Here is a 12,996-nt window from a genome sequence, read left to right on the forward strand (position 1 = left end):
TGATGAGCTTTATAATAATAATAATAACGACATAGGTAAAAAAAGGGATGAGGTCCTACGAAAAGAATTTAAGGAGTTAGGAGCTAAATTTAAAAAGTAGGACCTCAAAAGTAGTAATCTCGGGATTGCTACCAGTGCCACGTGCTAGTCAGAGTAGGAATCGCAGGATAGCGCAGATGAATACATGGCTTGAGCAGTGGTGCAGCAGGGAGGGATTCAAATTCTTGGGGCATTGGAACCGGTTCTGGGGGAGGTGGGACCAGTACAAACCGGACGGTCTGCACCTGGGCAGGTCCGGAACCAATGTCCTAGGGGGAGTGTTTGCTAGTGCTGTTGGGGAGGAGTTAAACTAATATTGCAGGGGGATGGGAACCTATACAGGGAGACAGAGGGAGACAAAAAGGAGGCAAAAGCAAAAGACAGAAAGGAGATGAGGAAAAGTGGAGGGCAGAGAAACCCAAGGCAAAGAACAAAAAGGGCCACTGTACAGCAAAATTCTAAAAGGACAAAGGGTGTTAAAAAAGCAAGCCTGAAGGCTTTGTGTCTTAATGCAAGGAGTATCCGCAATAAGGTGGATGAATTAACTGTGCAAATAGATGTTAACAAATATGATGTGATTGGGATTACGGAGACGTGGCTCCAGGATGATCAGGGCTGGGAACTCAACATCCAGGGGTATTCAACATTCAGGAAGGATAGAATAAAAGGAAAAGGAGGTGGGGTAGCATTGCTGGTTAAAGAGGAGATTAATGCAATAGTTAGGAAAGACATTAGCTTGGATGATGTGGAATCTATATGGGTAGAGCTGCAGAACACTAAAGGGCAAAAATCGTTAGTGGGAGTTGTGTACAGACCTCCAAACAGTAGTAGTGATGTTGGGGAGGGCATCAAACAGGAAATTAGGAGTGCATGCAATAAAGGTGCAGCAGTTATAATGGGTGACTTTAATATGCACATAGATTGGGCTAGCCAAACTGGAAGCAATACGGTGGAGGAGGATTTCCTGGAATGCATAAGGGATGGTTTTCTAGACCAATATGTCGAGGAACCAACTAGGGGGGAGGCCATCTTAGACTGGGTGTTGTGTAATGAGAGAGGATTAATTAGCAATCTCATTGTGCGAGGCCCCTTGGGGAAGAGTGACCATAATATTCTGCATTAGGATGGAGAATGAAACAGTTAATTCAGAGACCATGGTCCAGAACTTAAAGAAGGGTAACTTTGAAGGTATGAGGCATGAATTGGCTAAGATAGATTGGCTAATGATACTTAAGGGGTTGACTGTGGATGGGCAATGGCAGACATTTAGAGACCGCATGGATGAATTACAACAATTGTACATTCCTGTCTGGCGTAAAAATAAAAAAGGGAAGGTGGCTCAACCGTGGCTATCTAGGGAGATCAGGGATAGTATTAAAACCAAGGAAGTGGCATACAAATTGGCCAGAAATAGCAGTGAACCCGGGGACTGGGAGAAATTTAGAACTCAGCAGAGGAGGACAAAGGGTTTGATTAGGGCAGGGAAAATGGAGTACGAGAAGAAGCTTGCAGAGAACATTAAGGCGGATTGCAAAAGTTTCTATAGGTATGTAAAGAGAAAAAGGTTAGTAAAGACAAACGTAGGTCCCCTGCAGTCAGAATCAGGGGAAGTCATAACGGGGAACAAAGAAATGGCAGACCAATTGAACAAGTACTTTGGTTCAGTATTCACTAAGGAGGACACAAACAACCTTCCGGATATAAAAGTGGTCAGAGGGTCTATTAAGGAGGAGGAACTGAGGGAAATCTTTATTAGTCGGGAAATTGTGTTGGGGAAATTGATGGGATTGAAGGCCGATAATTCCCCAGGGCCTGATGGACTGCATCCCAGAGTACTTAAGGAGGTGGCCTTGGAAATAGCGGATGCATTGACAGTCATTTTCCAACATTCCATTGACTCTGGATCAGTTCCTATCGAGTGGAGGGTAGCCAATGTAACCCCACTTTTTAAAAAAGGAGGGAGAGAGAAAGAAGGGAATTATAGACCGGTCAGCCTGACCTCAGTAGTGGGTAAAATGATGGAATCAATTATTAAGGATGTCACAGCAGCGCATTTGGAAAATGGTGACATGATAGGTCCAAGTCAGCATGGATTTGTGAAAGGGAGATCATGCTTGACAAATCTTCTGGAATTTTTTGAGGATGTTTCCAATAAAGTGGACAAAGGAGTACCAGTTGATGTGGTATATTTGGACTTTCAGAAGGCTTTCGACAAGGTCCCACACAGGAGATTAATGTGCAAAGTTAAAGCACATGGGATTGGGGGTAGTGTGCTGACGTGGATTGAGAACTGGTTGTCAGACAGGAAGCAAAGAGTAGGAGTAAATGGGTACTTTTCGGAATGGCAGGCAGTGACTAGTGGGGTACCGCAGGGTTCTGTGCTGGGGCCCCAGCTGTTTACATTGTACATTAATGATTTAGACGAGGGGATTAAATGTAGTATCTCCAAATTTGCGGATGACACTAAGTTGGGTGGCAGTGTGAGCTGCGAGGAGGATGCTATGAGGCTACAGAGTGACTTGGATAGGTTAGGTGAGTGGGCAAATGCGTGGCAGATGAAGTATAATGTGGATAAATGTGAGGTTATCCACTTTGGTGGTAAAAACAGAGAGACAGACTATTATCTGAATGGTGACAGATTAGGAAAAGGGAAGGTGCAACGAGACCTGGGTGTCATGGTACATCAGTCATTGAAGGTTGGCATGCAGGTACAGCAGGCGGTTAAGAAAGCAAATGGCATGTTGGCCTTCATAGCGAGGGGATTTGAGTACAGGGGCAGGGAGGTGTTGCTACAGTTGTACAGGGCCTTGGTGAGGCCACACCTGGAGTATTGTGTACAGTTTTGGTCTCCTAACTTGAGGAAGGACATACTTGCTATTGAGGGAGTGCAGCGAAGATTCACCAGACTGATTCCCGGGATGGTGGGACTGACCTATCAAGAAAGACTGGATCAACTGGGCTTGTATTCACTGGAGTTCAGAAGAGTGAGAGGGGACCTCATTGAAACGTTTAAAATTCTGACGGGTTTGGACAGGTTGGATGCAGGAAGAATGTTCCCAATGTTGGGGAAGTCCAGAACCAGGGGTCACAGTCTAAGGATAAGGGGTAAGCCATTTAGGACCGAGATAAGGAGAAACTTCTTCACCCAGAGAGTGGTGAACCTGTGGAATTCTCTACCACAGGAAGTAGTTGAGGCCAATTCACTAAATATATTCAAAAGGGAGTTAGATGAAGTCCTTACTACTCGGGGGATCAAGGGGTATGGCGTGAAAGCAGGAAGTGGGTACTGAAGTTTCATGTTCAGCCATGAACTCATTGAATGGCGGTGCAGGCTAGAAGGGCTGAATGGCCTGCTCCTGCACCTATTTTCTATGTTTCTATGTTTCTATAATTTAGATAGGTTCAATTCTTTCTGACAACCATCCCATCTGATAGCTGGATAGCAGGCTAATTATATCGCATGTAATTACGTTACCTGCATTAAATCTATTTTGTATTTCATACAGATTACATCACAATTGAGAATAAAATTCAATTCAAATTCACCATGACATCATTGGAATCATTCTAGAATTCTTGCATGAATGTAGCTCCTATTTGAAATTTACATTACCTACTTCCTGAGGTGGTAATCTGACTTTGCACTGTTAGGAAATGCAAATCAGAAAGGTGGGCACACCCTGATCTTGATTTTCTGACCACATGGCTCATTGCTCAAAACAATGTCAGAAAATAACCGCTCCTTGTAATAGAACCCCTTTCACTTGGGGTAAGATCAAATTGCTAACGGCTCCATACAGTGTATGAAGGATGTTGTCATGAATTAAAATTTACATCTAAAGTTTATCATTTTAATTAACAAATGGAATGAACAGGATATAAGAAGAGCGCACACAGTCTATACAGTACCTACATACATCCCACTCGTGGCCCTGATTGTAACTCGCTTGTTACCAGGGCAGCCTACTCATTGGAATATGTTTTTAAAAACTCATGTATAATTTGCTGAAAAGCAACTTTTTGTTTACTAATGACCATTTGATGTATACAAAAAATGATTTGATGCACAAAAAAGCTCATGTAGTCCAAGAAGGGTAAATAGGGAAATACACCTTTCAATTATGACATTCAAATAATGCAAGAGACTGATATGTCGAACAGTTTTCATAACAAGACTGAAGCAGATTTTTTACACCCTTGCGTGTACACTCCTGGGAGAGATGGGACAGCGATGCCTTATTTTAGTTGTGTAGAATACTAATATTTCAAGATTTATTTTATGAAAGTTACCATTTGCATTTTTACATAGTTTTATTATGTGGCTCAACCAAAACATTGTCGTAATATGGGGCATTATTAATGTATTGATATTTTATAGCACTTCACTATCCCGTTCAGTATTTCAAAACTAAAGTGCAAACTTGCAAAAAACACTTTTGCAGCAGCATTCGTCTCATTCTTAATTGAACGTGTTTCAAAGAGCATTTTTCAAGACACAATGGATTTCCCAAATTCCTCCTGTTTGAGTATCTTTCCAGTATTGTCTTGCTTAAAGGCTTTTATTTTAGTGATTTTATCCATTGTGCAGATATTCTGCCTCCATTACCTGGAGAAACAAATGGGTTTGATGTTTGCATTTGTAAATATAGAGCTCCCTGTTAATTTGTTTCAAGTGTCAGTACACACCTGATGATGATTGATTTTTTTTTTCAGCTTATTAGAATTACATATTTTGAAATGCATAGGCTACGTTTGAAAGGAAAGTTAGCTTTGCCATTCAGAACTGGGAATGTGCTGAGACATGAGTGTTTAGCCACGTGCACTCGTTTTAGTATAAAATGCCTTGTGAACACTCACTCAAGGTAAATGTACTTCATGTGTATATTTACAATAAACATCTACAACCATTCAGTAACCAAAGAAGTAAAGCACTCAACGATCATAAAATATTCGCACACTCTGCTTGTCGTCTTACTATTTTATCAACAAACACACAAGGTTGAAGTTCACATGCTCCGTTTGAATGAGTATTGCGATCACATACCCAACGACGGTGTCTATTACTCACTTTTTATTTACTAATCAGAAATGCAATTAGCTGCATCTGGATTCCCAAATAGCCACATGTGGCTAGTAGCTAAGATATTGGACAACACTGGTTTTACGACTGCTTGATAGTGCCTAGAACAGTGTTTGTACCTGAAAAGCTAACCTGGGGCGGGGGGGCGGGGGGGGGGGGAGAAGGAAATGAAATGATTAATTTGACAACGGAGGAGCAATTTTTAAAAATGCATTTTAACTTTTGTTTTTAATGGCCCTTTTAATAACACCATGTAATTCAATTCCAGGCCTCTTTGAATACTGTTTTTTTTTAAAGTCTCTAGAAAATGCACAGCAGCAATGCAATTGCCCTCCATTTTTTTAATCTCTTTTATTAAACTTTTTTTGGGGCCTTTCTCTGAGATGACTTGGGTGAGATTAGAAAGACACCTTGCGAAAGCACGCATATGTTGTTACTCTGTGGTATAGCACATCAGTGTAGTAAAGTGCTGTGCCAGTGGGACACAGGCAGGCTCAGATCAGCTATTTCTAAATTTAAAAAAAATCTCAATTTGTTGTTTCTTTGAAAGAAATATTAACCTATTTAAGTAGATTTTCTCCAAATTAGAGAAACAGTAGATCTAACCCTATTTTTCTTTGCCTTAAATCCATATCTGTGCTGTATTACATATGCTGCCCGATTACTCAAATTAGTAAGCAAATTTGATCTTTTAAAATTGTTTTAATTTTTTTGTCATTTAGTGAAAGAAGTCCCTTTGCATGCATATTTGGATTAAACTATTCTGTTTGAAAATCTAATAAATTGGCATTTAATCGGATTAAAACCTTGCAAGTACGATAATAAATTTAAGATATTGTTTCTTGCTCTCGCCCCTCCAATTCCTGACATGGTGGGTACGGTTCCATGTGCACTGGCTGCCCTCTGGTATCTTGCCCAAAGGGCCACCTTCCACATTTGAATGAAGACAATGAATATCGGAATATGGGGCATTACAGCCAGACTCAACTTTGTGACTGCCTGTCTTGTGAAATGGAAGGAGCAAAAGACATATCTCGTCTAACACTCTCAGGTACCAGTGGAGGGGTCTATAAACGCACGCCCAAGGTATAGCCCAAGATGATGTAACCAAAATACCTTGGGATGGAATCTGCACATATTGGCCTCTCATGATCTCCTAGGCTTCATTTCAATTATACAGCATGATATGACACCAATGTCAACAGCAATCAAGAAGAATGAAGAAAAGTATTGGCAGGACACAAAAATGGAGGACTACCCAGCAAAACTAATTAAAGCAGAAGCAAAATGTAGCAAAGGGTACTATAATATAATATATGGGATTTTTGCTTTTTGTGCCTGAATGAACTTCGTTTTAGTTTGTTCTGTTGTTGATATAAGGCCAGATTTATCTATCATAGAAGTTTACAGCACGGCTTTACGAGAGGGCTATTCAGTTAAAAGTCCAAAAAGACAAGAGAACTTGCATGCAAGATCATTGTATTCAGTATGTACAAGAGGTCGATTAAAATCCCTGGGACCATGCTATTATTTAATTAGATGTTAGGAAGTAAACATGCTCTCCAGATCATGGCATGAGGTTTACCTATGCGAATGACCAATGACACTGAACCTGATCATGTCTACTGTAGAGCTGTGAACTTTATAATTGGTGCATAAAAATGCAGAAAAAATCATGAAACACTTACATTCACCCTTCAAAAAGCCTGCTTGAGCAAGCCAGGTCTCGTGATAATGGAAATTTATGATTGAGACTGTATCACTTGGTATTTCCATAATGCACTAAATGTTCTCCTTCTGTGCTGCTACATGCTGGGAGTGCCCCCAGTCCATGATTTTCTGTCCATTAACTTTAAAAAGCAGAAAAAGGCAGAAATTACTTGACAATCAGGAAAGTGGTGGCGAGGGTGCAAAAGGGGTTGTGGACGGACCGGGAAAGAGACCAGGGTTAACACCTCCTGGCAGTTTGGATCCATTCTCCTGGAGTGCCTCCCTTAACGCTGTTCAACCTAATGTGATGTATTTGAACTTTCAAAAGGCTTTTGACAAGGTCCCACACAAGAGATTGGTGTGCAAAATCAAAGCATATGGTATTGGGGGTAATGTACTGACGTGGATAGAGAACTGGTTGGCAGACAGGAAGCAGAGAGTCGGAATAAACAGGTCCTTTTCAGAATGGCAGGCAGTGACTGGCGGATTGCCGCAGGGCTCAGTGCTGGGACCCCAGCTCTTTACAATATATATTAATGATTTAGATGATGGAATTGAGTGTAATATCTCCAAGTTTGCAGATGACACTAAACTGGGTGGCGGTGTGAGCTGTGCGGAGGATGCTAAGAGGCTGCAGGGTGACTTGGACAGATTAGGTGAGTGGGCAAATGCATGGCAGATGCAGTATAATGTGGATAAATGTGAGGTTATCCACTTTGGGGGCAAAAACACGAAGGCAGAATATTATCTGAATGGCGGCAGATTAGGAAAAGGGGAGGTGCAACGAGACCTGAGTGTCAAAGTTCATCAGTCATTGAAAGTTGGCAAGCAGGTACAGCAGGCAGTGAAGAAGGCAAAATGGTATGTTGACCTTCATAGCTAGGGGATTTGAGTATAGGAGCAGGGAGGTCTTACTGCAGTTGTACAAGGCCTTGGTGAGACCTCACCTGGAATATTGTGTTCAGTTTTGGTCTGCTAATCTGAGGAAGGACGTTCTTGCTATTGAGGGAGTGCAGCGAAGGTTCACCAGACTGGTTCCAGGGATGGTTGGACTGACATATGAGGAGAGACTGGATCAACTGGGCCTTTATACACTGGAGTTTAGAAGGATGAGAGGGGATCTTATAGAAACATATAAGATTCTGATGGGACTGGACAGGTTAGATGTGGGAAGAATGTTCTTGATGTTGGGGAAGTCCAGAACCAGGGTACACAGTCTTAGGATAAGGGGTAGGCCATTTAGGACTGAGATGAGGAGAAACTTCTTCACTCAGAGAGTTGTTAACCTGTGGAATTCCCTGCCGCAGATAGTTGTTGATGCCAGTTCATTGGATATATTCAAGAGGGAGTTAGATATGGCCCTTACGGTTAAAGGGATCAAGGGATATAGAGAGAAAGCAGGAAAGGGGTACGGACAGAATAATCAGCCATAATATTATTGAATGGTGGTGCAGGCTCGAAGGGCCGAATGGCCTACTCCTGCACCTATTTTCTATGCCTATGTTTCTATGTACCCACAATATTGTCAGGTCCCAGCAACCCCCAGTACTGCCCAACTCTGTCTCCAATGCTCCATAACTCACTCTGTCATCCTACTGGACTGCTTCCCAAACATCCTCTCTGCATCCACCTTGTCAAGCCCCTACATAATCTTATATGTTTCGATAAGATCACCTCTCATTCTTCTGAATTCCAATGAGTAGAGGCCCAACCTAATCAACCTTTCCTCATAAGTCAACCCCCTCATCCCAGGAATCAACCTAATGAACCTTCGCTGAATTGCTTCCAAAGCAAGTATATCCTTTCGTAAATATGGAAACCAAAACTGCATGCCGTATTCCAGGTGTGGCCTCACCAATACCTTGTATAGCTGTAGCAAGACTTCCCTGCTTTTATACTGCATCTCCTTTGCAATAAAGGCCAAGATACTATTGACCTTTCTGATCGCTTGCTGTACCTGCATACCATTCTTTTGTGTTTCATGCACAATACCCCCAGGTCCCGCTATACTGCGGCACTTTGCAATCTTTCTCCATTTAAATAATAACTTGCTCTTTGATTTTTTTCTGCCAAAGTGCATGACCTCACACTTTCCAACATTATACTCTTATTTGCCAAATTTTTGCCCACTCACTTAGCCTGTCTTTGTCCTTTTGCAGATTTTTTTGTGCCCTCCTCACACATTGCTTTTCCTCCCATCTTTGTATTGTCAGCAAACTTGGCTACATTACACTCGGTCCCTTTTCCCACGTCGTTAATGTAGATTGTAAATAGTTGGGGTCCCAGCACTGATCCCTGCGGCACCCCACTAGTTACTGCTTGTCAACCAAAGAATGAACCATTTATCCCGACTCTCTGTTTTCTGTTAGTTAGCCAATCCTCTGTCCATGCTATAATATATTACCCCCAACCCCACGACCTTTTATGTTGTGCTGTAACCTTTTATGTGGCACCTTGTCAAATGCCTTCTGGAAGTCCAACTACACCACATCCACTGGTTCCCCTTTATCCACCCTGTTCATTACATCCTCAAAGAACTCCAGCAAATTTGTCAAACATGACTTCCCCTTCATAAATCCATGCTGACTCTGCCTGACCTAATTTTGCTTATCCAAATGTCCTGCTACTGCTTCTATAATAATGGACTCCAATATTTTCCCAACCACAGATGTTTGGCTAACTGGTCTAGTTTCCTGCTTTTTATCTGCCGCCTTTTTTAAATAGGGGTGTTAAAATTGCAGTTTTCCAATCTGCTGGGACCTCCCCAGAATCCAGGGAATTTTGGTAAATTACAACCAATGCATGCACAATCCCTGCCACTACTTCTCTTAAGACCCTAGGATGCAAGCCATCAGGTCCACGGGATTTATCTGCCTTTAGTCCCATTATCTTACTAAGTACCACCTCCTTAGTGATGGTGATTGTGTTAAGTTCCTCCCCCCCGTAGCCCCTTGACTATCCACTGTTGGAATATTGTTAGTGTCCTCGACCGTAAAGACTGATACAAAATATTTGTTCAGAGTTTCTGCCATCTCCATGTCCCCCTTTCTAGTTCCCCGGTCTCGTCCTCTAAGGGACCAACATTTACGTTAGCCACCCTTTTCCTTTTTATATACCAATAGAAACTCTTGCTATCTGTTTTTATATTTTGTGCTAGTTTACTTTCATAGTCAATCTTCCCTTTCTTAATCATTTTTTTTAGTCGTTCTTTGTTGGCTTTTAAAAGCTTCCCAGTCTTCTGTCCTCCCACAAATTTTGGCCACTTTGTATGCCCTTATTTTTAATTGGATATCGTCCTTTATTTATTTAGTTAACCACAGATGGCTATCTTTTATCTTACACCCTTTCCTCCTCACTGGAATATATTTTTCTTGAGAGTTGTGAAATATCTCCTTAAATGTACACCACTGTTCATCAACTGTCCTACACTTTAGTCTATTTTCCCAGTCCACTTTACCCAACTCTGCCCTTATACCTTCATAGGCTCCGTTATTTAAGCTTAGTACGCTGGTTAGGGATCCAACTTTCTCACCCTCCATCCCAATTTGAAATTCAATCATGCTATGATCACTCATTCTCACTTCCAAATCCCTCTTTGGGCTCATAAACCCCTGGAGTGCATTCCCAAGTTGCCCTGATCCTAAAACTAAACCCCAGGATCCAGAGAATTCCCTCCACAATTCTCGATATCCCAAATTACGTAGGTACTTTGACTAAATGTAGCATTGGTACCACCATCCCACGTGAGATAAGCTACTTCAGTACAGGTCAGGGTTCAAACCTGGGGTTTTCATAATCTGACTACTTTAACTACTCACTGTATAAACTCATTAAGTCGCTGGAGAAGCCCCCATATTCCAAAATCCAGTTCCCAGTGATCCTAGTGATTCCCAGGCAAGTGTTTCTGGAACGTCCCTCTCCAGTGTTCCTAGAATACCGACCTTCCCCCAGTGCTCCAAGAGTCATGAACCCATGTCAAAAGATGGTTCAACCCTGAGACTTTATTCCAGTACTGCCAGACCTTCGCCCCCTTCCCAGTACTCCCAGATCCTTGTGCCACCCCAATGCTAATAAGTCGGTGCTTTTTTTATATTCGTCCATGGAAATGACACTTGGTATAACAATTGTTTTTATAAAACTCTGATTCAGCACCACAGGAAATCTACTCAAAACGTTGCACATGGTAATGTGGATGTATGTAATATATTAATGTCTTGCATACAGTGTGCACTGTAAGCATCACACCTTAGCCATCATATGGGCCATTAGATAGTGAGTGTATATGAAAATAAACTTTATTGTGATTTATTTTTAATTGTGTGGGTGAGCAAAACTACACTTTGTTCAACCCATTCTGATTGACCAGTCTTGACAGAGCAGGCTTGAAAGTATTTTTTTAAGAATTCATAAATTACCTATTTAGTGAGGGCAGAATTAATAATAGTGATTGTATAACCACCTGCCAGTTATCAATTAATTTCAAGAAATGCCAATTAAGACTTGAATTTTAAAACCAAAGTCTGACCTTGCCTAGCCACTAATTCTTGATTTTATTGTATCTTCTCTTCTACTCGCTTCAACCTTGAGTCTTGCACTAAGGGCTTGGGCCGCCTTTCATGTTGCTTTGTCATTTTTGAAAGGATCACTTTTTTTGTTTAATTATATGCACTGTGGTAGTGATGCGAGCAGTTATTGTGACATCACATCATTAATAATAATTGAGTGAATTGTCTGTATTTAAATCAAATTCTGCTTAAGATGGTTTGTTTCAGCCAGTAAAGTATAATCAAAAGTCACGTACACCAAAAGTCATAGACCTAAAGATATGATACAAAAAGAGAAAGCTACTGAGTTTGAATAATGTGAGTATGAGTGTAGAATGACCTGTACAGACTAGCATTACTACAACTGGTTGAGCTTTGGTATCTGGAATATACATTCAAACTGTATGACCTAGTTTCTCTTAGAAAGTTGCCTATTGTATGGTACAACCAGACTCCAGTAAAGGAGCATAATTTAAACTTAATCATCAAACTACCCTAGATGGGTGGGGCTAATAAGATGCATGAAGAAGTACATGAGTGAGGAAAACAGAACCATGCTTTTTGCATTCCAGTGGAAATCTAGGGTGGTTCTTAAGGTTACGCATTGTAGTAACTATTGTCCTCTTTAGTTTCTTTCTCCACTCTTCTCCCAAAAGTGAAAATGTGGCAAGTCTCAACTATGGGTCTAATCAATTGAGCAAAAATTAGTGCTGTTGTCCATGCTAGAAGTTTGTGAGAGACCTGAAGCGAGTGGATAGTGTTGAAAAGAAAAAGATTTTTTTTTTCCCCCAGCCATGGCAACATTTAAAATATAATGCAGCTATGCACAAGACTTAGGATTGCACAAACGTATCTCCCATTAAAGAAAAATTACTTGCATTTATATAGTGCCTTTCATGATCAAACATCATGGCATTATCTATAGATAGAATGGAATCTGGAGCAGGTTTGTCATGTTTACTGTGATTTCATTCTGAGCTGGTTGGGGGATGCAAAGAGCATAGGATAGTAAGGAGGGGGAGTAAATTGGTTCAGGTGAGTATTGGGTTACAGGTACGGTAAAGGAACTGACCAGGGCTGCAGACTGGGATTTTGGGTCATGGTTAGGCTAAGGGAACTGACCAAGATCTTGGTATACTACTTGAACAGGCATAAAGATGATTTCGGGCAGGGTGGTGTCCAAATGGAACTGTCACACAGGTGTGGTAATGTGGTTTTCTGAAGTTGGGGGCAATATAATGAGAACTTTACCATGCATTGTAACCAATGCAGTATCTGAAATAGCTGGAAAATATTTGATTTCCTTCTACCTTGATAACTTAGATTTTTATAGCGCTTTTAACATAGTGAAACATCCCAAGGAACTTCACAGGAACATTATAAAACAAAAATTTGATACCAAGCCACATAAGGAGATATTGGAGCAGATCACCAAACGCTTGGTCGAAGAGGTAAGGTTTAAGAAGCGACTTAAAGGAGGAAAGAGGTAGAGAGGCGGAGAAGTTTAGGAAGGGAATTCTAAAGCTTGGGGCCCAGGCAGCTGAACGCATGTCCAATGGTGGAGCGATTGAAATCAGGGATGCTCAAGAGGGCAGAATTAGCGAAGTACAGATATCTCGGAAG

At 41.3% G+C, this 12,996-nt stretch overlaps 1 protein-coding gene across 3 annotated transcripts in view; it reads left to right on the forward strand.

The window, feature by feature from the left end:
- The window catches only part of LOC139264340 (E3 ubiquitin-protein ligase RNF38), a 302,131-nt gene that overhangs the window by 85,982 nt on the left and 203,153 nt on the right, over positions 1–12,996 (forward strand). The window lies entirely within an intron of this gene.

The sequence above is a fragment of the Pristiophorus japonicus genome, chromosome 1 (genome assembly GCF_044704955.1).
Source record: "Pristiophorus japonicus isolate sPriJap1 chromosome 1, sPriJap1.hap1, whole genome shotgun sequence".
Classification (NCBI taxonomy): Eukaryota; Metazoa; Chordata; class Chondrichthyes; family Pristiophoridae; genus Pristiophorus; species Pristiophorus japonicus.